At 35.3% G+C, this 26,109-nt stretch overlaps 1 protein-coding gene across 2 annotated transcripts in view; it reads right to left on the bottom strand.

The window, feature by feature from the left end:
- Positions 1-26,109, bottom strand: part of LOC136838729 (uncharacterized) — a 249,377-nt gene that overhangs the window by 32,054 nt on the left and 191,214 nt on the right. The window lies entirely within an intron of this gene.

Raw genomic sequence — 26,109 nt, forward strand, 5'->3', positions numbered from 1 at the left:
CGTTGCTATTATTTTTGCAGCTCACAAAAAGTTATTGTAACATGACTCCATCGTGTCGATCTCTGAGTTGTTGCATATGTTATTTTTGCAAAAAGGTTTAGTTAATTTCCAAAACTCCTATAAGGGGTTGAACAAGTTAAATAAAGCACTAATCGAAGTGAGGGATTAAATCACTTTGACGCCACACGGACCATGCTTGTTTACTTAGAGGTGTGCCAGACATTCTGGATAAAAACTAATAGGAAATAGAGAAGCAAAGTAAGTATACCTTAGTTTTACTCAGACCACTGAGCTGATTAACAGCCTCCTAGGGCTAGCCCTGAAGGATTAGACTTATTTTACGAGAAGCAAAGAACATATATGCATATATATAATATATATATATATATGTTATATATATATATATATATATATATATATATATATATATATATATATATATATATATATATATATATAACATATTCATAATACACACTGAAGAAGAACAGATCATTGAAAATTTCAGGAAGGAAAGCAAATTATTTATTTTGTAAAAAAAGGATGACTCAATGAAAATTAAGGAAGCAAGGTAAATACTTTTACTCAGGTAAACTGAAAATGATATAAAAATTACAAAACAAATCGGAACAAAACTATACCCAACAATAACATACATATATACATATGTGTGTAATATATATATATATATATATATATATATATATATATATATATATATATATATATATATATATATATATATATATATATATATATATATATACATATATAAATATATATATATATATATATATATATATATATATATATATATATATATATATATATATATATATATATATACACACATCACAAAACAACTGCATCGTTGTGTTTAGGCTTAATGTATCTGGCACAAAAATAAGTTTGCCCGAACAGCTCGCAAGAACCGATGACGCGTTACTAGGTCTAAAAACGGAAAACGTTATCTTAGGCCATCCGAATCCAAGAAAACGGCTTCATTTAACAGCACAAAGTATTGGAAATCTTTAGCTTTCCCGTCAGCCTGATTACATTAGACTGTAGTATACTTGAAGCCCTTTTGAGGGAATTTTTCTTCAAAATATTAAAATTTAAAAGTTTTTTTCTTTGAAAAAATTGTTTTGAACCCAAGTGATATTGGAGTGTTTCTTTTTAGCCGTTCCATTGCAGGCTTAAAACATAAATAGTCGAATTGAAGTGTATAATATCTGGTGAGATATTAACACTATTAAAATGCAAAAAAAGTTCAAACTGAAAATAGAAGAAAATGCATGAAAATATAAAAAGTAACATTCTAAAATAACTTTGTTTCCGAATGTAATTCTTTCTCATTATTAATAAGAAACAATAATGAGTATACAATGATCCTTAAACCTTTTACATTATACAAACATAACGAGAGATACAGAGGTACATTCACCCAAGAATTGGACTGTGGCTACAAAAATCTCCCCTCAAAATTCGATCAGTAGAAACTTACATCATTTCTCAGGAGTCCGGTATAGAAAAGTGTACCTTAGTTTTACCAGACCACTGAGCTGATTAACAGCTCTCCTAGGGCTGCCCCGAGGGATTAGACTTATTTTACGTGGCTAAGAACCATTTGGTTACTTAGCAACGGGACCTACAGCTTACTGTGGAATCCGAACCACATTATAGCGAGAAATGAATTTCTATCACCAGAAATAAATTCCTCTAACTCTTCATCAGCCGGCCGGAGACTCGAACTCGAGCCTGGCGAGTGCCATCCACAGCTCTACCGACTCGCCCAACGAAGAGTTAGGAGTCCGGCATAAGTGGCAATGGACCGCAACGAGACCCGAAAACCTTAGCAAGGATAAAGTAAAAGGCGGGTGTCAGATCTCCGGGCAGGGAGCAAGTGCTAGCCAAATAATTAACCTGGACAGCATGTTAGCCGATTTATTCGATAACCTGTAGTTCTAATTGTTCCCAGTACAGGGGTCTGTTGACATTTACCGAATTCTTCCCGGGATGCTGTGTTTTACCACAACTCAGCCTCCAATGAATACATTTTTAATTTCAGCCTTTTGCTCACCAACATTTTCACCAAGTGGCTTGTGCGATATCATACACACACACACACATACTAGCATATATATATATATATATATATATATATATATATATATATATATATATATATATATATATATATATATATTCCATACCTGGTATAAAGCGAAATAGCAGAATGAGAAAAAGTGAAAATATGAAGCTCCCAAGGTGTAACTTCAAGGACTGAATCGTACTGAATATAGAATTTAGGCCAAAGGCCAAGCACTGGGACCTATGAGGTCATTCAGCACTATGAGCTATGAATCAACTGTTAAAGAGACGGTGGAAAGTAATATGGAAGAAAGAGAATATGAAAGGAGGTACAGTAAAAGGAATGAAAGGGGTTGAGCTAAGGGCCGAAGGCACGCTGAAAAGAACATTAAGAAATGCCTACAGTGCACCGCATGAGGTGCACTAACGGCACAAAGTCCGAATTTTAAGATTATTTTCAACAAGGATTATATTTCAAACTTGGGAGCACAAAGCGGTCCAAAAACTAAGCAAACCAAACTAAAAAAAAATATATATATATTGTAATAATGGTCATCATCCATTTTGCCACTTAATGTTGAATTGTCCCTATCATATGCCCTTAAATATTTTTAGTTATAAATGCTCGACTTCCTTCTCAGGGCATGAAAAAGAACTTATTTTACACTGATTCATTCATTGCTTTTTCTACGCTTTTCTCTTTTAATGAAATATCATCCTGTTCAGACAAAGCTTCCTCTTAAAGTCAATGGCCTTTCAGCTATGTTCCACTCGCAAGTTTCTCATTAAGAATAATAATAATAATAATAATAATAATAATAATAATAATAATAATAATAATAATAATAATAATAATAATAATAATAATCGCTACATATCACACAATCATCTTCTGACTTTCGACTGAATAAAGCTCGCTTCAAACAAACAATATTCCTTAACGAGATCCTCATCGCCTGACTTCTCCAAACGCTGAGCAGCACAGAACGAAGAAGCAACTTCTCCCCGAGAAACCACTGAGAGAGAGAGAGAGAGAGAGAGAGAGAGAGAGAGAGAGAGAGAGAGAGAGAGAGAGAGAGCCTTGCGGCAGCGGGTGGCAAACCTTGCCAGTTCGACAGCAAATCTTCCAAATGTCAGATGATCAAACAATATCGAAGGCCTCGGCAGAAAGCCTCCGAAATCCCTAGTCGCCTAAAATGCCGAAGGGGTAAAGCACCTAAATGCCACGAAGGGTAGGAGGTGATCCCTCGAAGGGGGAGAGGAGGGGGGAGGGGAAAGCCATCCAGATTTCGGTCGCGAGCAATTGGAGGGTTCTTGTAACTAGGGGAGGTTCCATTGTCAAACACACAGTATCCACTTTTCTATTATTCAGTGAAAATATTTAACGTGGATATTCTTAATCCTTATTTTCAATGGACATTCTTAATCCTTCATGCAAGTATGTATACTTAAGCCAATATTAATCAAAAGGAATACCTGCAAGCGTAGGAAATAATAAAGGTTTACTCCCTAATGTTATTCGTCTTTCCTCCCCTCAAACCCCCGGCCATAGAATTCTCTCAAAGCTCTTCATTTCCATGACTTCAAAAAACATTCTTCTTTCATGGGTTGGGTCTGTTGCTCTCTTCTGAATAATGTTGGCCTCCTTTCTTTCTCTTCTTTGCCATTCTTTCTTGAATTTTGATCATTAACTGGCATTGTATGGGTGGACCATTCTTTCATTTTTAGTTTTCTGTAAAAGAAAACTATTGAGATGGCTATTTGTCTGTTCATCCGCACTTTTTCTATCCGCCCTCAGATCTTAAAAACTACTGAGGCTAGAGGGCTGCAAATTGGTATGCTGGCCATCCACCCTTCAATCATCAAACATTTCAAATTTCAGCCCTCTAGCAACAATAGTTTTTATTTTATTCAAGGTTAAAGTTAGCCATGATCGTGCGTCTGGCACCGCTATTAAGGTGCCAATAACACAGACCACTACCGGGCCGTGGCTGGAAGTTTCATGGCCGCAGATGAAAGTTCCATGGGCTGTGGCTGAGAGTTTCACACAGCATTACACGCTGTACAAAAAACTCGACTGCGCCGAAGAAACCTCGGCGCATTTTTTTCTTGTTTTATAAGGAAGCGAATGCCCTTAATTATTCTGTAGACATTAACACCAGTGATTAAGGAATGATTGTGTTGGTGTCGGAGAACAACATTACTGAGAGAAACAAAACCCCTGTCACAAATTGTGATGACAGTCTGATATAAAATAAACCAGTACCTATTTCCTTTCTACACCAGCCGAGAAATCTTGATTAATTGATAAAATAAACAATAACATCAACCACAGTGACTTTAGTGTGTGGGCGTGTGACGACAGAGGTTCTATGAAGACTTGAGAGGCAAAATTAAACTCAGACCAATTAATCATTAGACTTTCCTCAGGTACTGACTTCCACTATTCTTCCTCGCCTTTATTCGGGCACAGCCGTTATTCCGAAAGGAGCTGATGTTAATTTCAGAGGGGCATTTCATATCACATCATCAATATGAGGAGGAGGAGGAGGAGGAGTGGAAAATACAGGCTCACAAGAAGGACCGGAGAACAAAGGTGCTGCGGAGGAGGAAGCAAATAAAAGGGAAATTCATTTAAAGGTCATATGCGAGAAATACTGAATAAGAGAGAGAAAGTGAGAATTACGTATGTATACCAAGCATTCAAATTCTCTCTCAAATGTTCTCTCGCCTTATCTAGAGAGAGAAAAATGTCCGGAGAAAACCTAATCAAGTTAGTCTTAGGTTGAATATAGGCGTCTACCCACAGAGGAACAGGTCAAAGTCACCTCAAAATAAGAAAATGACGATTTGGGCAAAACGGAGATTCAAAGACCTCGTATCAAACAGGATACCTAGCATATTAATAAGATGTTTAGAAAGTTTTACAATGACTTGTTGCCTATATAAAGATAGTGTCTGAAACAGCGGAGACGAGATCCTACGATGGTTTTAAATGTGAGGTACGTCAGTGGAGTTGGAAGACATTTCGTTACTTCTCAAAAGTAAGAATATGGGGAGTTAGATTTGGCGAGAATATTCCAGTACAGACACATTAAAGCCCAAAATACAGATTCCTCTTTTTCGGGCCGAATTTACTTGATAAATATACTATCATTTCAATGAGAACGAGAAAGAAAGAGGTCAAAGATTCATTTCAAAAGTTCGAGGGTACATAAAAAATACAAATAACTCTGCACTTTCCTGTAGCAATGATAAGCCAAGAGGGTTATTTCTTACTGAGTAAATGGAGGTAGACTGATTAACCGAGGACAAGTCACGTAAACACAAATATATGGTTCACTGGCAAAGCTACTGACGACCTCGGATCACTAGCTAGAGACCCGAGATCGATGACGGAGGGGAGGTCACGTCTTCGGCCCTGTTTACTAGAAAATTCATTGTGCTGTTGTTGACCTGGTCATGAAATCATGCACCTGGCAATAAGATGACTACAGTGGGTCAAAACTAAGAAATAATTAGGTTTATATAAGTATCCCGCCATATCAGATTCTTGAATGCCTCCCGTATGGATGAGTATGTCTCCCAGCGAGGTGGGTTATTCAAAATTTGATGGACGTGACTTTCGAGTGCAAAGACCATCGCCTTCTTAACGAGATGGCTCGACGTGGTAATTTCCAGTTTCCTGAGATTGGCAATTATGGAAGGACGCTATCGATGCCGTAGATCTCTGCACGGCTATCGTTCAGAACTTATCTTTTGATGGGATTCCATAATATTCCGTTCATGTGCTAAGTCGGTTATTTCATTGCATTACTGCTTTCACTGGACTTTCATTGCATTACTGCTTGTTACTTTAACTGGATAAGATGAACTGTATGTAATAGAAATAATACTAATAAATCTGAAGCCAGTTGAAACTAGCGCGTCATCATCTTCTATTAGTACAAACCCTTCAAAAAGACAGATACTACAATCTATGTGACTTATATTATGCAAAAATTCACGAGGGCAGTGCCGAAATCCATAAATTGGCAATGAAATACCAAAATAATAGAATGCCCCTGGTAGACACACGTGTATGTATGTATGTATGTATATATATATATATATATATATATATATATATATATATATATATATATATATATATATATATATATATATAATTTATACCAAATACCAGTAAATAACTGAAGTAACAAAAAAAGAACCCAAGGAGACTGCTTGAGTGTACTGTCTATCATAGAATCCAATTCCTCTACTGCTCCTGTACACTTATCTGGTTCTCTTGGAAATTTTATATTTATTAATGATGTATATGCTGATAAACGAAATTTAAAGACCTACGAATGAAAACGTAAAATTTGTTGAATGAATGTGTAAAAACTTTCCGAATGAATATGTAAAATTTTAAAGCTATGAACAACGGTGTAAAGGAAGAGAGAAATGGCGCCAATATGAAAGAAAGCTTTAAATTTCGATGAACGAAAACGTTAAGGTGATGAAGGGACGATCCAATATGTAAGAAACTGATGATCGAAGATATAAAATATTAATGAACGAAACAAAAACACCGATGAAAGAAGGAGTATAAACGAACGATGTAAAAAGGTTGTTGAACGAAAATATACTGTAATAGTTGATAAATCCTCTGTTTTCCAAAATGCGTTTGCAAAAGAATGCCGTATCCTTCTTAACGCTTGATTGCACTCATCTTGCCGCCCTTCCTCCTCACCTCCATGTGTTGCCATGTTTCTCATAATACGAGTATTATATATATATATATATATATATATAAATATATATATATATATATATATATATATATATATATATATATATATATATGTACATATATTATATATACCGTATATATGTAATTGCAATAGCCACAATGCCCTCTTAACTTCTCGAATTCTTCGCGCTTTTTTTTTTGGATATGCTTGTCACTACAAAGCCGTAAGGTCAGGTCGGCAACGTGACCTCCTTGTGATTACGGTGACGCGGGTTCGTTTCCCGCGACCGGGCATCACAGCCATTTCAATTTCTTGCACTTGGATCTTACGTCTTTGTAGTGACAAGCATATCTCCCCCCCCAAAAAAAAAAGCGCGAAGAAATCGAGAAGTTAAGAGGGCATTGTGGCTATTACAATTACACATGTATCTGGTAAAGGTGACCAGTAGATTCTGCATACTGTATATATATATATATATATATATATATATATATATATATATATATATATATATATATATATATATATATATATATATATATTATATTGATTCTTCGCTTTTATTAATTCTGGGGCAACCTTTCTTTTCATTTTACTGCATAATTCTCACTCATACTTCTTTGAATAGTGGTTTCTTCCTATACACCTCGTGAACTAATTCGCATTTCACACCTAAACGTTTATAAGACAAAAACAATGCCTTTTGCCGCTCGATTACTCCTTATTTTTCTTTTTTTTTTTACTGTTCATCTATCTCCTTGCTACTTTGTCTCTTCTTTATTTACGGGCTGCTCTATGAGCCAGCTTAATCATAAAAAACTACTTAATACTTCCTTAGCACATTAATTTTTTTTGTTATTTTCGAAATATTTCCTTCCAGTCTTGTCTACTCTTTCTACGTATCTTCTCTAATTGTAGATCTTTTCTTAATCCTTTGGTAATCTTTTTCTTTAAATCCACTATATTATCTTTAACTCTTTTCATATTGTTTTCGTACTGATGCCCACATCACATTATTTTTCTCAAATGTCTTGAATTTTTACACTTTTTACCACTTCTCTTTTATTTGATTCCTCTTTGGTTTCTAATTCTTCTCATCAACTCTTCTTATCCTCACCTTTCTTTTTTTTCTTTTTTATAATAACTATTCCAGCTTAATCTGGGTCTGATTCATTATAAGACAGGTTAGTCCTTTCACTCTTTTCTCCCCTCAATCTCCTCCTTGTGAATGATCAAATCGTTTCATCCTATTTTTCCGTAAAATGTTCTTCTTTCTTCAGTTAATTCTTCTCTTTCCTTCCTTCCTTCCCCACCGATATAATTTCCTTCCAAAGTGGTTCATTCCCCTCTTTTGTCTGCTACAACCTTTCCTCCTCCTTTTCCCATTTTTCTTCTTCTTGTCCTTCTTAGAGAGAGAGAGAGAGAGAGAGAGAGAGAGAGAGAGAGAGAGAGAGAGAGAGAGAGAGAGAGAGAGAGGTGCCTTGTCAGCCTCTCCTATCGGGACGCAATAATGACTCCGAAAAGATCGACACTCGTCCTTGAAGGATCCCCCCCGACCTAATGCGCCCGCAGGCACCACCAAAATGGGACGGGTGGGTGCTACGGTTTTTAGAAAACAAGTGATTCAAGTTCCAATCAAACGAAATTCGAAGTTGGGGCAGAGCAGAATCTACTATTCTTGTCAGGAGTTCGTCACAACGTACCTAAAGGCCGGCTCTCCTATTTTCCCATAAGGTATAAAATCCTGATTAGTACTGAAAATCCTAATTGGTATTTATAGAGAATGCTTTATTCTAATACAACGGAATTATGACCTAGAATATTATCCAGGTAGAGCATTCTTTATATTATGTTTATCCTAATCATGGGAAAAATGGTCAGTAAAGCTATACCTCGCAAAACCAACATGCTATATATTTCCCTACATATAGAACGACCGATATATGAAGGCTCAAAATACGATGTACTGTATGTCCCTCCCCTAAAGCAGCAAAAGTGATTATCAGTTTAGCTGCTTTCCAATCGAACCGCTGAAAGCACTATCGAACCTACATTTGCCACACTGAAGCCGCTCACAGGAGTAATTCGGGCTGGCATAAGGCCGGCTATATTGAAAAGAATAATTTAAGCTAAAGAAATCAATATCTCATATCAGGTAGTTTGGAAAGAGGGAAGCATTTGAAAGCACTCGTTACACTCGTTACACTGCAGTCGTTTTTAATGTGCCTTGCTAAAACAACATGAAAGATAATTAGGCTCTTCTGTAGAAAATGCCTACATGAATAAGCACTTGAAATGTGTGACATTTCAGGTGGTAAAGGAATGAGAAGGTTGATATGAAATAAAGATAAATTCACCATGTAGCTAGTAAAAAGCTATATAAATAACTTTTGTTATTAATATTATTCTGCAAACACCGACCATTATTAATTTCTATCATTTGATCGTGTTACTTCAAAGCAGAATTAAACCACAGAATATCATCTAGATGGACCATTCTCTTTATCAGGTTTTTAATCCTGGTTATGGAAAAGGGAATAAAGTAAAACTATGCTTCCATCAAAATTTTCATGTATGGTCCAAGCAGAGAATCTTGATCTACATAAATGAGAATCTTTTATGAAAAAAACGGAAAACTATTTCTCATTTACTTTCAGATTTCTGTACGAGAAGAAAACCTTCCAACAACATTAACAGAAATCCAGTCAGTTTCTGTGTATCTGGAAGTAGCCCAAGCACTGAAGTCCATGACAAAAATAAACACCGATATTCAAGACCTGGAACACAAATCACGTGTATTTGAATCCCGTCACAAGAGACAGTATCACGTCCAGTCTCGCGGCCTTTCAGATTTGATTTCCGATGATGAGGTTCTTGTCACTGTCTTTATCGGTCGCGAAATCTTTCCATGTCCTGAGTGAAGGACATTAAGTGTTTTTACTCCAAAGGCTACATGAAATGAAACCTGTCACGCTGATGACATTTGTAAGACAATAAATGTATTTACACTTTTTTCATCTAAATTATATCTAAATTATATATGTATATACAGTATATATATATATATATATATATATATATATATATATATATATATATATATAGAGAGAGAGAGAGAGAGAGAGAGAGAGAGAGAGAGAGAGAGAGAGAGAGAGATGTATATGCATATTAGGCTATGTGCTATGTATATATATACATATACATATATGTCTATATATATATATATTATATGTATGTATACATAACGTGAGGTAAGATCCACAGTGAGTCACGTTACAAAACATAATGTATATATATATATATATATATATATATATATATATATATATATATATATATAATTAGTGAGTAACTTTGAGTATACTGCGGTGAAACTATTAACCTCAATCTCTTTTAAATCCCCAGCTATGACCCACTCTAACTCACTAAGTACCAGGTACGTAATTCACTACTTACGCCAACAACCATAACGAGATTTAAAGGAAACGTTTACATTAATTATTCTTTGCTCAGGTTTGAATTCGGGTTCTGTTGTTAATCCCATAATATATATATATATATATATATATATATATATATATATATATATATATATATATATATATATATATATATATATACATACATACATATACATATATATATGTATATGTATATTATACATATATATATATACACATATATATATATGTATATATATATATATATATATATATATATATATATATATATATATATATATATATATATATATATATATATATATATATATATATATGGACTGACTGTGATTAATTTTATTTGGGCCAGACAATTAAGGAATTAAAGAGAAAAATAAACGTAAATTATTCGAATACAATAACCACAGCAACCCAAATAGAGGCTGTTACCGCCACCATTATAGGAATGGAATGGAATACAGAGTTTAGGCCAAAGGCCAAGTATTGGGACCTATGAGGTCTTTCAGCGCTGGAAAGGAAATTGACAGTAAGAGGTTTAAGAGGCGTAACAGGAGGAAAACATCGCGGTTGCACTTTGAAATGGTTGTTAGGAGAGGGTGGAAAGCAAGTTGGAAGAAAGATAATATGAATGGAGTTACAGTAAAAGGAAAGAAAGGGGTTGCAAGTAGGGGTCGAAGGGACGCTGCAAAGAACCTTTAGTAATGCCTAAAGTGCACCCTGTAAGTAACACTGACGACACTATCCCTCTACGGGAGCCACCATTATAGTTAATATTCGAAGCCATCATTATAGTTAATATTCGATGCCACCAATATAGTTAATATTCGATGCCACCATTATAGTTAATATTCGAGGCCACCATTATAGTTAATATTCGAGACCACCATTATAGTTAATATTCGAGGCCACCTTTATAGTTAATATTCGAGGCCACCGTTATAGTTAATATTCGAGGCCACCATTATAGTTAATATTCGAGATCACCATTATAGTTAATATTCGAGGCCACCATTATAGTTAATATTCTAGGCCACCATTATAGTTAATATTCTAGGCCACCATTATAGCTAATATTCGATGCCACCATTATATTTAATATTCCAAACAATCAGTTACCATTATCACTATTAGTCACCCCTTAAGTTTTAATCTTTACCATACAAAAATGTATTAGACTTGAGGAGGGCACTTCAATCGTTGACACTGTTACACGGTTAATTATCAAAATATGAGAGAGAGAGAGAGAGAGAGAGAGAGAGAGAGAGAGAGAGAGAGAGAGAGAGAGAGAGAGAGAGAGAGAGCGTATTGGAATATTATTTCTGCTTTTAGGATCATCATGAAATCCAAATTTAATCTTTTCGGACGGGGCCAAACGGAAATGCCTGCGGAAATCAGACGAAAATCCGATGCCAATGACATGTCCAGAAATTAGAAAACTTTTTTGTCTAAACTTTGCACCTGCGATATTTTTTTTCTCCCGGAGCGGTCGCTTCACTGATTGCAAAGTTCGTAATTTTGTGAGGCAACGCAGGCATAAAATATCTATCAATCTATCTGTCCATCTATATATATATATATCTTTAAATACGTATATATATATATATATATATATATATTTATATATATATAAATATCTTTATATATATATATATATATATATATATATATATATATTTTAAATACTCCACAGATATTTAACAAGCATCTGCAAGCATAATAATGATGATGACAATACTGGCCGTTACAAGGCCCTTAGCTAACATATATGTATATAAATATATCTTGCTGTATTTAAAAATACAACTGGTATTTTTTGGAAGAACCATGACATATACCAGGGAGATGAAAGTGCATAAAGAAAAAGGGAAGTGCATAAATAAAATAGAAAGTGTGTATAGAAAATGGAAAGCACACATAGAAAACGGAATGAAACTATCTCATGTCACCATAGCAACAAGGCGGCGAAAGGGTCCCCATTTATAATAAAGTGAAATGATGTTGGCTGTAGGCTTTATCTTGGAATATAAAATGGGATGGAATATAAACCTTAGGCCAAAGGCCAAGCGCTGGGACCTATAGGGTTATTCCTCGCCGAAAGGGAAACAAAGTAAATAGGTTGGGAAGGGGTAACAGAATAAATACCTCGCATTTGCACTAGGAAACAATTGTTACTAGAAGGCGGAAAGATAGACGGAAGAAAGATAATATATGAACGTAGGTATAGTAAAAAGAATGAAAAGGGTTGCAGTTAGTGGCCGAAGGGACGCTGCAAAGAATGTAAGGAATGGCTACAGGGCATCGCGTGAGGTACACTGACGGCAGTACCCTACGGGACTTTTCTTTTGGACTGAAAATTAATTGCGCGCACACCCGCGTGAACTCACTATTAATAGACGTAGTTCAGTGAACGAGCGCAAAATGCTTAATTCTACCTGAAAATGTGACTTTAAAAATAGGCCTCGCGTCGAGGCCAAAAGGAATGTTAGAAGTATAAAGTGAAAAATAAAATTAAATTCGGAGAGGACAGATGAATAATGTGAATCTGTTTGCTTAAAAGTATTTATTTTCGCTTGTGATGTTTACCTTAAACTGAACTGATAAAGCTACCATCTTGTACTGAGAGAGAGAGAGAGAGAGAGAGAGAGAGAGAGAGAGAGAGAGAGAGAGAGAGAGAGAGAGAGAGAGAGAGAGAGAACAGCATCACAAACAAACGGCAAACGAAACTGAATACGTCTATAACCTGGTCCCAGATCACAAAGGAAACCGAAGCCTCTGGCAGGCGAAAAAATTAAAATCCCTCTAGGAAATAACCTCGCTATCATAAAAAAAAGGGGAGGAGGGGGTTCTTCAGAAGTATCTGGCAAAGCTATTGACATGCACATAACGAGGGCAGGTTTCCTTTGGCTTGCTGCAAGGGTCACCTCGTTATTTCTGTTGTTTCTTAATGACCTTTCTCTTCCCCCAAACCCTCTGGCTTATTCCCAGGGGAACTAGAACTATGAAGGAACGAGAGAAGAGGAAAAATAAAGCTTAGCAGATACGTTGTTTTACTGATTAAATATTTCTTTGTTTTATATCTTAATCACTGATCAATCGATCAACCTCTGTAAGCCACTCGTTGTGAGAGAACGTTTTATTCAGTTCATAAGAGCTCCAAATATCCTTATCTTTTAGTTATTACTTTCGTCTACTGCCTTGAGTCTTACAATCTACAGCATGCTGTCTTTGCAATGCAATAACCCACTGCTCTACAACAGTGTTCTATTTACAAAGGCCGTGGGACAAGCTACCCATGCACTCGCCTGACCTAGGCCAGAAGAAAAGGCACAGTCTCTTTGAGAATGGAAGGTTGTTAGAGTCAGGGAATGAGGAACCATGCATATCGTTCCACAAGTTCCTGTTCTGCAGTGCGTAAGGTGCCAATGATTTCTTGTTAGCAAGGCCCACCTCTTCAGTTGTAACTCTCATCGAAGGTATATCAAAATATTTGTGCCAAGACTTGTTCTGCAGCCTGTCTCATTTCTTCTACCTTACATGAATCCTTTCTCGAACAGTTAACCAAGTAGAAAGCTAAGATAATTCTTTAAACAAGAAAATTCTTGCTTAAAGAAAATTCTTTAAGGAGAGCGCTAAGAAAATTCTTTAAACGGGAAAATTCTTGCTTAAAGAAAATTCTTTAAGTAGAAAGCTACGAAAATTCTTCAAACAAGAAAATTCTATTAGAAAGCTACGAAAATTCTATAAACAAGAAAATTCTTGCTTAAGGACAATTCTTTACGTAGAAAGCTAAGAAAACCCTTCAAACAAGAAAATTATTTAAATAGAAAGCTACGAAAATTCTTTAAACGGGAAAAATCTTGCTTAAAGAAAATTCTTTACGCAGAGAACTAAGAAAATTCTTGAAGCAAGCCTGAAGGCCACACACGGAATTTACCTCCCAGACGATTTCAGTACACAAAAATAAGTGCCTGCAAAGAACATATATATTCAGGATCGACGCCTCTGGAGAAAGTCGGAGAGATCTGTGGTTTTCGTGAAGAGAGGTGGGGAAGATATACAAGGATGGGAGTCTTTTAGTCGGTGCACGCACACCATGAGGAGTGGTAATCGATGGAGCCAGTGAACAGCTACTTATCGCCCCTGTTATTACTTTCATTACTGATCCCAAGGAATAAAAAAAAACAATAATTTGCTTCTATTTCCGATTTTGGACGAAAGCTTTAAGATATTTCATATACCCTGACGAATGTATAGATTTGTACTTTTGTGTTTTATCTACAAAGTCGAACTTTACTTCAGATAAGCACAGGCTGATGTGCATGCGCATGCACTTATACACGATATATACATACATATATAATGTATAATATACGGTATATACATATATGTATAATATTTATGTATGTATGTATATATATATATATATATATATATATATATATATATATATATATATATATATATATATATATATATATATATATATATATATATATATATATATATATATGGGGGTGTATGCATGAGAGAGAGAGAGAGAGAGAGAGAGAGAGAGAGAGAGAGAGAGAGAGAGAGAGAGAGAGAGAGAGAGAGAGAGAGAGAGAGAGAAAGTGTGTTTATATTGCACGAAATAAACATTTCATACCTGAGTCACAGTTTCAATCGTGCATGTCATGCATATCAATCTTCAAACGAACAAAAATTGAGAATTGGCGCTCGCTTGATGAAATTAAATTATCTGAAACAGTTTGCACATGCTGATATAATTCTATTGGAAATAGCGTGTATCGATGCTGGAAAAAAGTCTTTAATATGTACATGCAAGAGAGAGAGACAGAGAGAGAGAGAGAGAGAGAGAGAGAGAGAGAGAGAGAGAGAGAGAGAGAGAGAGAGAGGTTAATAATGTTTCTGTTTTGATTCTTGAATATATAAAGATGAAGAGGAAGAAGTAAAGGCAATCAGCTTAGTGTTAAAATGTGGTATTAATTCAACTAGTGCTTCGTGAAGGTAAACAAAATTGTAATAAAAAGTTAAACAAAATTATAATAGAAAAATGTATACAAAATTTTAATAACTAAAGGTAAACAACATTGTAATATCTAAAGGTAAAAAAAATTGTGATAACAAAGTCCTCTAACGTCTGTCTACATATCTAAATACTCCCAATAAAGGATATTTCGTATTTTGGACTTGAATAAGCTACCCATTACCTAATTATGCTTCCATTAATTACTTCCCATCATTCATTGTTTTCAGGTTACATCTCAGCTTCACGTCTCTCATCAAGCTGATTTGTGCTTTGTCAACTGAATCCCTTTCTCTTCAAGAGCTTCCTCATTATCACTAAGTCCTCAATAGTTGGTAATAATATTGAGGTCATATAACCCCTTAAGGTCACGCTGTTCGTTCCACTTGACTATGAGACATAACTGAAACAGAATTCGGCTTTCTATTGCATGGATGAACATGCTTAGCTACACTTGTTTAAGTGTTGTTTTTATTTCCACATCTCGCAGACGATTAACCGTTATCAACATTCGAAATGAGTCGTCTACTTGCTCAATCAAATGTAAATGAGAACGTGGCCAGCAACCTCATGCAGATCCTCCCAGAAAAAAGGTGTGTGTGTGTGTGTGTGTGTGTGTGTATGTGTAAGTACGTATGTATGTATATATATAATATATATACATATATATTATATATATTATATATATATATATTATATATATATATATATATATATATATATATATATATATATATATATATATATATATATATATGTATGTATGTATGTATCTAATACCTTGGAGCTATAAGAGAGGACTACCATCAATAAATGGAACAGAATATTGCCTTGGGAATCTGACGGCGGTCAAGTGACATTTTCTCTCCTGACAAACATTTTCCAATTTCGGCACAAAATATTTTACTTCCGTTAATAACGAAAGTCGAAATCACTTAGAGTCTTAAAATCTTAGAGTCCCTGGACGAATTGTATGTTTAAGCATGAATGTAATCCTACGGCTGTAACGAGTTTAATGAAAATTAAATGGATCTATGTCTGCTAATACGAAAATTAAGGTTACAGGAAAATTGACGTTACAGAAGCATGGCGAAATGAGGTATGAAGGAATTACTGGGAAGAAAAAACTGAATATGAAATATATGGCGTTAAATGTATTGAGACATAGATACCTTAACACATGAGAGAGAGAGAGAGAGAGAGAGAGAGAGAGAGAGAGAGAGAGAGAGAGAGATGGGGGTGATTAATAAAGGGCATGAAACATATTGACGAAAGCCGAATTATAACTGAATAAGAAAGCACAGATAAATTGTAAGCTTCACGCAGCCTTTTGGTGAAATTTCACATTATCTTACCAGAAGAAATATACCCTATCCCTAACAAAAGGAACAACTAAAGAAAATCGATAAACCACAGGAGAAAAGAGACAGTGAATATTAACAAAAGCCAATAAGAAAAAACGAAGAACGGGAAGGGAGACACCAATTCCGTTGCTCTCTCTCTCTCTCTCCACCTTCGATTCCGTAGACCAGAATTGGCAACACGTGAACTTTCCCCAACCCTCGCCTGTTCCCTCTCCCCTGCCTGCCCAGGCTCGTCAGAGATGTCATATCCTATTACTTATTAGATGGCACTAAAGCTCTGAAATGTCTTGCCATAGTTTCACATTTACTTCGCGGAGCCTTTTATCTGATTGTATTCTCTCTCTCTCTCTCTCTCTCTTATGTCTTTATCTTTATCTTCCGCCGTGTCGTTTATTTAGCGAGCCTTCTTATCTGATTGTAATTCTCTCTCCTTTTGTTTTTCTCCGTTATCTGGTTTATTATCAGATCAATTGTTGTGAATGATTCCGTAGGTACTACACATTTTTCTCTAGGCGTGCTGACGCCCCCACACAAATATATATATATATATATATATATATATATATATATATATATATATATATATATATATATATATATATATATTAACTTTTTATCACATACACAATTGTTCTGTGCATTAGTAGAATTACTAAAAGGACCTCATTCAAACTGGATGGTATCTAATGGAGACAGCATATCTAGAAAAATCGTATACTCCACAGTAGCAAGGAAACGAAGAAAAAACGTAAGAGAAAGCACGGAAAACGGTCACCTAGGAGGAAGGATCAGAGAAAGACCAAGGTCAAGAGGGGGTGGAGGTCACACAGGAAGAGCTAGGCGATTATAGGATTAATAAAAGTACCCAGCACACAGATATAAATACAGCCGGACTACGCGTCTGCTCATTGTACGGATACTTGATAATGTGGACTGTTTGTCCAAGAAAGCTTGTAACTTTTGAATAAAAACTCCATTAGATACCATCCAGTTTGAATGAGGTCCTTTAGTAATATATATATATATATATATATATATATATATATATATATATATATATATATATATATATATATATATATATGCATATGCTGTATATATATTGACTTTTTAAGCGCGGTGAGACGTAAAGACTCCTAAAACTCCTATGTTTTCACTTCGACAATTTAATCTCCACTCATCTTCAGTCTCTCGTCTCAGTGTTGTCATCCGAGTATGTATGAATCTTCAAACTGTTTCACTTGTCATGTATAATTCCTCAAGTTATTCATGGTGTAAAGTTAGTTCGATATTCAAAAGCGACGAAAGTTACGTAAATGAACCAGTTTAAATAATGTGGCCTCTGCTGCTCCCAATAATTTCCCTACACAAAAAAAAATTTCATTTAAATGACATTTACATCTTGATAGGGTTTTCTCGACTCTTAAGGCAAATGAGATGTTTTCCTAATGAACAACTGACGGTCTTGAGAGAATAGAAGTAATTCCAACAATAAGAACTTTGATATCTTAGAGCATATCTTCCTTAAACTGGTTCCTGTTAAAGGAAAGAATTATACAGAAAAGGGAATTTAGAGAGAATACTCTGTCTAGGCAGTAAAAAGTTTTCTTTATTTCCGAATGAATGAACTTTCTAACGAAACAGTATCTTATGAAATAAGATCTGAACTTATATATAAGAAGTCAGCTTCCTACACAAGATGCGTCGTCTATACGAAATACAAAATGTGACTTATTTAGAGGAGAATCCTTAAAGGAGGACACGATTCTAAAGGAAAAGCTACCTGTTCCACAGAAGTGAGGGCCCTTTTTTCCGTAGCTCGTACTGCTTTAATGAAACAAACTGAATAAGTGTAAAATAATCGACGAAATGACCCAGAAACTATTCTTACTCCAATCCTTTCCCAGTCTTTCACTGAAAACATAAGCTGACTGGTTCCCTACTGGTTGATATAAAAAGAAAGGGCAACGATCACCGCCACATTTATACTTAAACTGCTGAATAGTGGATGAAATCCTCGTGCTGAAACCCTCTACAGCACTTATCGCTACATACACCGACACAGAGGGCTAAGCTGCAGCATGTCGAACTCCTTACATACTAACCTCTCTTATGCATGCACTCTCTAGTGTTCTGGATGCTGAGGCATCTCCTTTCCACAACTTCTTTTAATCCATCTGGCCACACCACTCTTTTCAAGGTCTTGATATTTTCCTTCCATCCAACATTTCCGATTTGTATATTCTTTCCAAATGAAAAACTAACTCAAAATATGAATCCACCGTCACTCGGGCTTTCCATATTACCACTCTTTCTAGTTCCTCATTGGACCGGTAGGTATTGTTCTCAGCTACCGCTCCGCTGGTCCCGCGTTCGATTCTCCGACCGGCCAATGAAGAATTAGAGGAGTTTATTTCTGGTGATAGAAATTAATTTCTCGTTATAATGTGGTTCGGATTCCACAATAAGCTGTAGGTCCCGTTGCTAGGTAACCAATTGGTTCTTAGTCACGTAAAATAAATCTAATCCTTCGGGCCAGCCCTCTCTAGGAGAGTTGTTACTCAGCTCAGTGGTCTGGTTAAACTAAGGTATACTTAACTTTTAACCACTGTCTATATATCTTTGCACCCTTCCAATTCTTTCTTTATTGCAAATCCTACGTATACAGTTTATCTCTACAGCATCCACCTCCTTTCTTTTGTTCACATTCAGTATCTACACTTCACTTCCATAGAGGGGAACTGGTTCAACAAACCCCTTCCTGCATTCCAACGATGTCTTCCATAGACACTCAAAGTTTCCCTCTAGTCTTACGAACACATCCCGCACCTTTTCTTGACTCATCAACTCTGTGACTCATACAATCTCTTTTTCTACCATCATCAGAAATTAATAACGCCTCAATAATTATAAGAATATACTGCTTCCATTCTCTTTCAGTGCTTAATAACATTGTGTTACTGGTTCCTAATTAAACTTGCAACCTTGCTCTTGGTCACTTTTATTCTCATGTTACTCTTTTAGCAAATACTTTCAAACTCTTGCAACAATCTCCGAAGTTTCTCTTCACTATCCCAAATCAGTGGGGTATCGTCTGCAAACACCACCTTTTCTTCAATCTACACAGGACTCATTTTCTTATCTCACTCGAACTCAATGCATCACTTCATCCATAAGAATATTAAACACCCATGGAGACATCATACCCTTGTCTTACCTCCACTTTTACACCAAACCAGCCACTCTCCCTTACACTTTCTCTAACATATGCTGTACTTTCACCAGAAAAAATTTTCATCATTCTATGCAATTTACCCTTTATACCATATCTCATCAAAATAAACTTTCTCTAGGTGCATGTCTGCCACATACAGCATTTTCCCTTTACTTCTAAACTTCTCACAAAGCAAATACTGACTAGCCGGAATAATCTTTTAACCAGGTCCGTTCAGAAATGATTTTCGCAGATTAAAAAATATGCATAAATAACCCGAATCATGTCGCAATGAGAAATTATGATAAATGAGATTCCTTTTGTTATCACGGTATATGACGGGTAATTCGTGTAACTGGTATAACAGAACACAAAGCAAATAATGCAGATTACATTATACAATGTGCTTCAAATGTAATTAAACTAGACTTTTCCGTAGCAAAGAAGACCTCCACAAAAACATAATAAGGTCACAGCGACTTGAAAAATAAGACAATTCACGAAATTTTGCAAAACCCACGCCGTAAAACCTTTGGAAAATTAGACTGAAAAGAAGTAAAAATAACATCCTTTTGTGCTGAGAACAAAAGAGCAAATCAGTTATGCTTGGAGACTTCCTTTTCTTCGACGAAGATCCGCTTGCTTTAAACAGACCATCTTATTCTGAGCAAGTCTCTATTTTCGAGGACGAGCGGCGATTCTCATTGTCTGCTCCGGTTCTCGAATTCGCTGAATGTGGGATCGAAAACGCGTTGTTTATCCACTCGACGCTTCTGAAAAGAGATTTCCAGTGCCGTTCGTATCGACAATAAGCCGAGACGCAATATTTTGAAAGTCGAGTGCCCTGGCCGACCGACACAATGCGATGGCGACCTCTTGTCACAACGCTTCCTCTCCACAAAGAAATCCGTCCTGAATATGAGTGAAAGTTATTTATTTCTAAGCACGAGTCAAAAGGGAAACATAGTTTTAAACAGGTAACAACTGCCCCTATAAATATTTCGTTAAAAGAAGTCGGCTAAAATAATACTCATTTACACACTGCCATCTGCAGTACTGAATTTTTCATAGAAACCATGGAGGCAAGACCCTTCCCTTCTCTGCAGTACCGAACACGAGTATGACAAGATATGACAAGAAACAAATAAAAATAAAACAAATAAAAACTCTCAGGGTATAATAGGTAATTGCTATCCTTGGCGTTTCTGGAGCACAAAATCAATGAAGAAGGTTACGCAACTCGCAAGAATATTGTGCGCGTTGGGAAAAGCGCAGAGGAAGAGTGCGTAAAACTTGAGAGCCAGGGGAAACAATTATTTCCTTGTCCTGTAAAAAAAAAAAAAAAAAAAAAAAGAACATTCAGGCAAAGTAGCAACGATTGCTTTGGCCTGCACAAGGTGCGAATTCTCACTTTCGCGTCAAGCTTTAATGCTGAACTTTAATATTTATATTCATAGTGCTTCTGCCATATTAATCTTCACCGTTAAAAAGTGAATTAACAAAATGTAATAATGCCATTTTATTTCACCATTTACGTTCACTTAAGTAAACTAACACCTTCATAATTAGCAACGAGGTTACTGATACTCGTGAATTTCACCCCAGGTATCACCTTCGTCCTGAATCACTCTTTGACAAACCCACCCAATTTGTTAAGAATTCAAAACACCTCAGAGTTAGAATAAAAAAATAAACCAAGGACAAGATTCAAGCAAGAAAACCCATGAGTAATTAATATGGAAAAATGTGCGGTCTGTGAATGTGTGAAGAGAATGACCTGTTGAAAAATTTATTTCGGATGAGGTATCCGAACTGTTTAAAACTTACGGGAGAAATTTATTCATACATTTTTTCTAGAATAAATTTCTCGTTTTCACATTTTCAACCTTTTTTTCACAACGATTCGTATTACCTATTCATGTTGCTTTTCGAGAAAAGAGTGAAAATAACAACAACAACAACAACAACAACAACAATAATAATAATAATAATAATAATAATAATAATAATAATAATAATAATAATAATAATAATAATAATATGTTTTCCACTGAAAATCTATGGCACATAAAAATGTTACATTGCACGAACTTTATTATCTGTATAAAATTATTACTTGTGAATATGTTTTCTACACAGAAAATATACACATTTCTAAAAATTTAAAATACATAAGCTGCCTTTAAAGTCACCGATGAATTAATATAACGCTATAATCTAAAAACACTCATTGAACTTGAGAAAAAGGTTTAAGACTTAGAAGACATTGCTCGACCGTCAATAATTCTACATATTTCATACAATTCTATTCGCCGAGAAAAGCTTGTTTCTGTCGAGGGTTATTTGCTCATTAAATAGAATAAATTATGATTCTCAAAATAAAAGTTGAATGGATAACGTTTACTTAGGAATGAACGGAAAGCGTTTACATAAGAAGCGTGGTGGCAAGATTTACGATATCGTTACGTGGGCAGTTGTTATATCTCTAAATTCACATTTCCAACAAATCATATTTTCTTGAAGCATTAAGTACGTATTTTAAGAATACATTGAAATTCAATGTTCTTAGCTGTATGATACTTGCAGATGTCATCGCAACTGTTAAAAAATATACAAAAAAAATTCCATTAAAAATAAAAATAACTGAGCTCCAAGGCAACACTCACTGCATAATATTCAATATCTACCTTTTTTTCAACTGCTTTAACACTATCAGCTACCATGAGAGCGCAACTACGCACTTTTCTCTGGACCCAACGTGCAACGTCTTCCCCCCCCGCCCCTCTCTCTCTCTCTCTCTCTCTCTCTCATTTCGGCACAGAATCCAAATATCGACGTCCGTGGAAGCTCTTAATGACGCGGATTCGAACTCAGAAACTCCTAAGACAACTTCGCGTATCTGAACTTTAGTCGTCATGGAAAATACATTTGCTCTCCTTCCCACCGAATGAAGGGAATAGAGAAAAGACCGGATAACATGTGCAAAAGGTGAATGAAAAATGAGTCAAGAACGCTGAGTTCAAACGGTCTTTATTTCCTTATCCGAGTCTGGCGAGTAGTCTTTCTCTCTTAAGAGGGGCACGTGTCATACAAGTACTTTGCCATGGCTTGTTATGGTTCACTACTCCTGACGCTAAACCGACGCGAGAAAGGATTTCCACTGGTCAGCGTTGCCAGGATTTTTTTGGGTGGGGAGGGGGCGGCGGAGTTGGTCATCGTGGAAGAAAACAGAAACAAAAGAATATAATTTTTTTTTTTTTGTGAGACGGAGCGAATGAAAATTCCATATTTTTATTAATTTAAATCATGTTTTTACCTCCAACAAAAATAGTGGTTATTTGACAGAGTTTTGTAGGTTTATTTCCTTTTATTTTTGGGGTGCGAGAGCGGTCAGCAGGGAAGAAAACAGAAACAAATGATTAGAATTTTTTCTTTTGTTAGAGAAAGAAATGAATGCAAATTCTAAATTTTCATTAATCTAAATCATGTTTTTACCTCCAGCAAAATATTGGTTATTTAGCAGATTTTTATAGGTTTATTTACAAGATATCAATGGAAATAACATTAAAAAGAAGCGAATGAAAATTCTATATTTTCATTAATTTAAATCACATTTTACCTCCACGGTAAAATACTGGTTATTTAATAGTTTTGCAGTTTTACTTACAAGACATCAATGCAAATAACATAAATTTCTATAGAGAAACCTTTACGACCACAATACCATAATTTGGATGATGAGCCCTTCTGTATTTTGGGTTTAGAATAAATGAACATCTTGTATACTACAAGGATCCTGTAGTACTTCTCAAGGGAATTATGACGGGACATATCACAGAAAACATGACAACTGTAAATCATGCTTTGTTTATAATACCAAGTTATGTCAAGAACTGGGAGACTGATTTTCTTAATTCAACGCAATGACTGTTGAGTTTTAACCCAACTGACTCAAAATAAAAAATGCATGCCCAAGCCGTGAAATGTTTCTTATTCAGGAACATCTTATTAGGAAATTATATTCACTATGAGATGACTTAAATATTTTGCGTAAAGGCAGGAGGTTCTGTTATTCATATCCTCTTTTATCAAAATTACTGAGAAAACCATGAATCAGTTTCTTTTACAGGTAAAGGAGAGAACTTATAAAAGAGCCAAGACAGTAAAAAATAGCAAAAGTAGAATATTGGTTAAAGCACTTTAAAAACTTATATTTCCCACATACACATATCATGTGAAACTCTCTCTCTCTCTCTCTCTCTCTCTCTCTCTCTCTCTCTCTCTCTCTCACACACACAAAGTATCAACGCCGGACCCAAAGATCAAATAAACGACGGGTAGTGTTTCAAGTGAGGTAAGACGACGCTTGTCCTGAAGAGATACAACTTTCGTAGACAAACTAAATAAGGTCGATTCTCTGTCAGTTAACAAGATTAGATAAGACTGAACTACCCCGGCACGAAAATCATATACGGACAGTTTCAGAACACAGCAATGAGGTAAGAAGGAGCTTGGATATAGAGACTTCAGCCTTCAGAATGAGTTTGGACCTTACAAATTACTTATCATGTTTCTTATTCATTTTAGGATTTGCCTAATACCCATTAAGGTTCTTTCAAACATTTTGGGATATTATAAATCCACTTCATGCTTCTCTACATCAGTCTGGAATCTTAACAGTCCTGACTATGGCTCTTGATATAATTCTACGACCTTATAAACCATCTATGTTTCTTTCAGGCAGCTTTGGATTTTGAAAATTTCATAAAAGACCTTTCTTGCACTTAGAATCTACATATCTACATTATGCATCTCTCAGTTCGTTTGAATGTTTATAAATCTTCTTTATGTGATACTAAGTTTAAAATATTGATATTTTCTTCATGAGCGTTTGAATAATTTCATCACTTTCGTCACAGAGCTTCAGAGCTTTCTTCACGTTTAGGATCGTGCAACTCTTCATCGTGGAGATTTGTTCAAATTTATCTACTTAACAAGTTTTTCAATGTGGAGCTTTCTTCAACTTTGGGAACTTTTACATTTTTACCATGGGGCTTCTTCAAACTTCCAATCAAGGTTTAAATTTTGCAGCTATTTCAAAGTTTTAGATCTAACAAGTTTTCATGGCATTCTCTAAGCTCCCGAGCTTCCCAATCTTCATTTCAGATGTCTTTAAGTTTCTGATCTTGAAAATTTTCATCCGTGAGCTATCGCGAACTTTCCAAACCCTCTTTTCCTTCTTAAAACGAACACCATATTCTTTGGACGCTTGCATTTCAAGTCAACAGCCCTGTGGGCTTGTTCCATATGGGTAGGGTTCACCTTCTGAATAATAATAATAATAATAATAATAATAATAATAATAATAATAATAATAATAATAATAATAAATTTAGCAGCAGTTTTTAAAAATCATCCCTTTTGCATATTCTAAACCAATGGGGTCTACAATCAGTTATTTATCTCTCAGAAACACCCGTCAAAGACCTCGCATATAACATAAGAAAGAAAACAAACTTGTTTCACGACATTCAGTAAGAATAGAGACCTACAAAGTGACGCTCTGCTTTACTGTATCCAATATGAATTCGACAGAGGTCGGCACCCATGCTGCTACCGAACAGAGGCTTCTTGTTTCTTGTTTTCCTCCAGGAATCAAGTCGCAACATTTCTGTTCCTGGGTTGCAAAGGAAACGTCAGGAGGATTTAAATAATTCCCTGTATCTACGAAACAAGGCTGCTGCGTTCCAGGGTTTCCCTGGTCAACTTCAGAATTTCATGTCCAGTCGTTTCAAGAGTTATAAAGGCGATCGGGTTCTTGACAAGGTTGGATTAGGAACTCGTCAGAAGAATGCACTTAGTATTATTGCTAACTATGAACAACCTTCGCAAAGCAGTCATGCTGTCCATCGTTCTAAACACTATTCAGAACTGTGGGTTAAACCTGAAGCTTTGTTCCTGAAATGTGCTTCATTGAATGATATATATATATATATATATATATATATATATATATATATATATATATATATATATATATATATATATATATATATATATATATATATATATATATATATATATACAGTATACACACGCATATATATATACATATATACACCCAAATACATGTGCCTCTTAGTGATGTAGATTGGAATGTAAAATGTGGTACAAAGCATTATTCAAAGCAAAAATACATGTTATAAAGCACATT

The sequence above is a fragment of the Macrobrachium rosenbergii genome, chromosome 5 (assembly GCF_040412425.1).
Source record: "Macrobrachium rosenbergii isolate ZJJX-2024 chromosome 5, ASM4041242v1, whole genome shotgun sequence".
NCBI classification, from domain to species: domain Eukaryota; kingdom Metazoa; phylum Arthropoda; class Malacostraca; order Decapoda; family Palaemonidae; genus Macrobrachium; species Macrobrachium rosenbergii.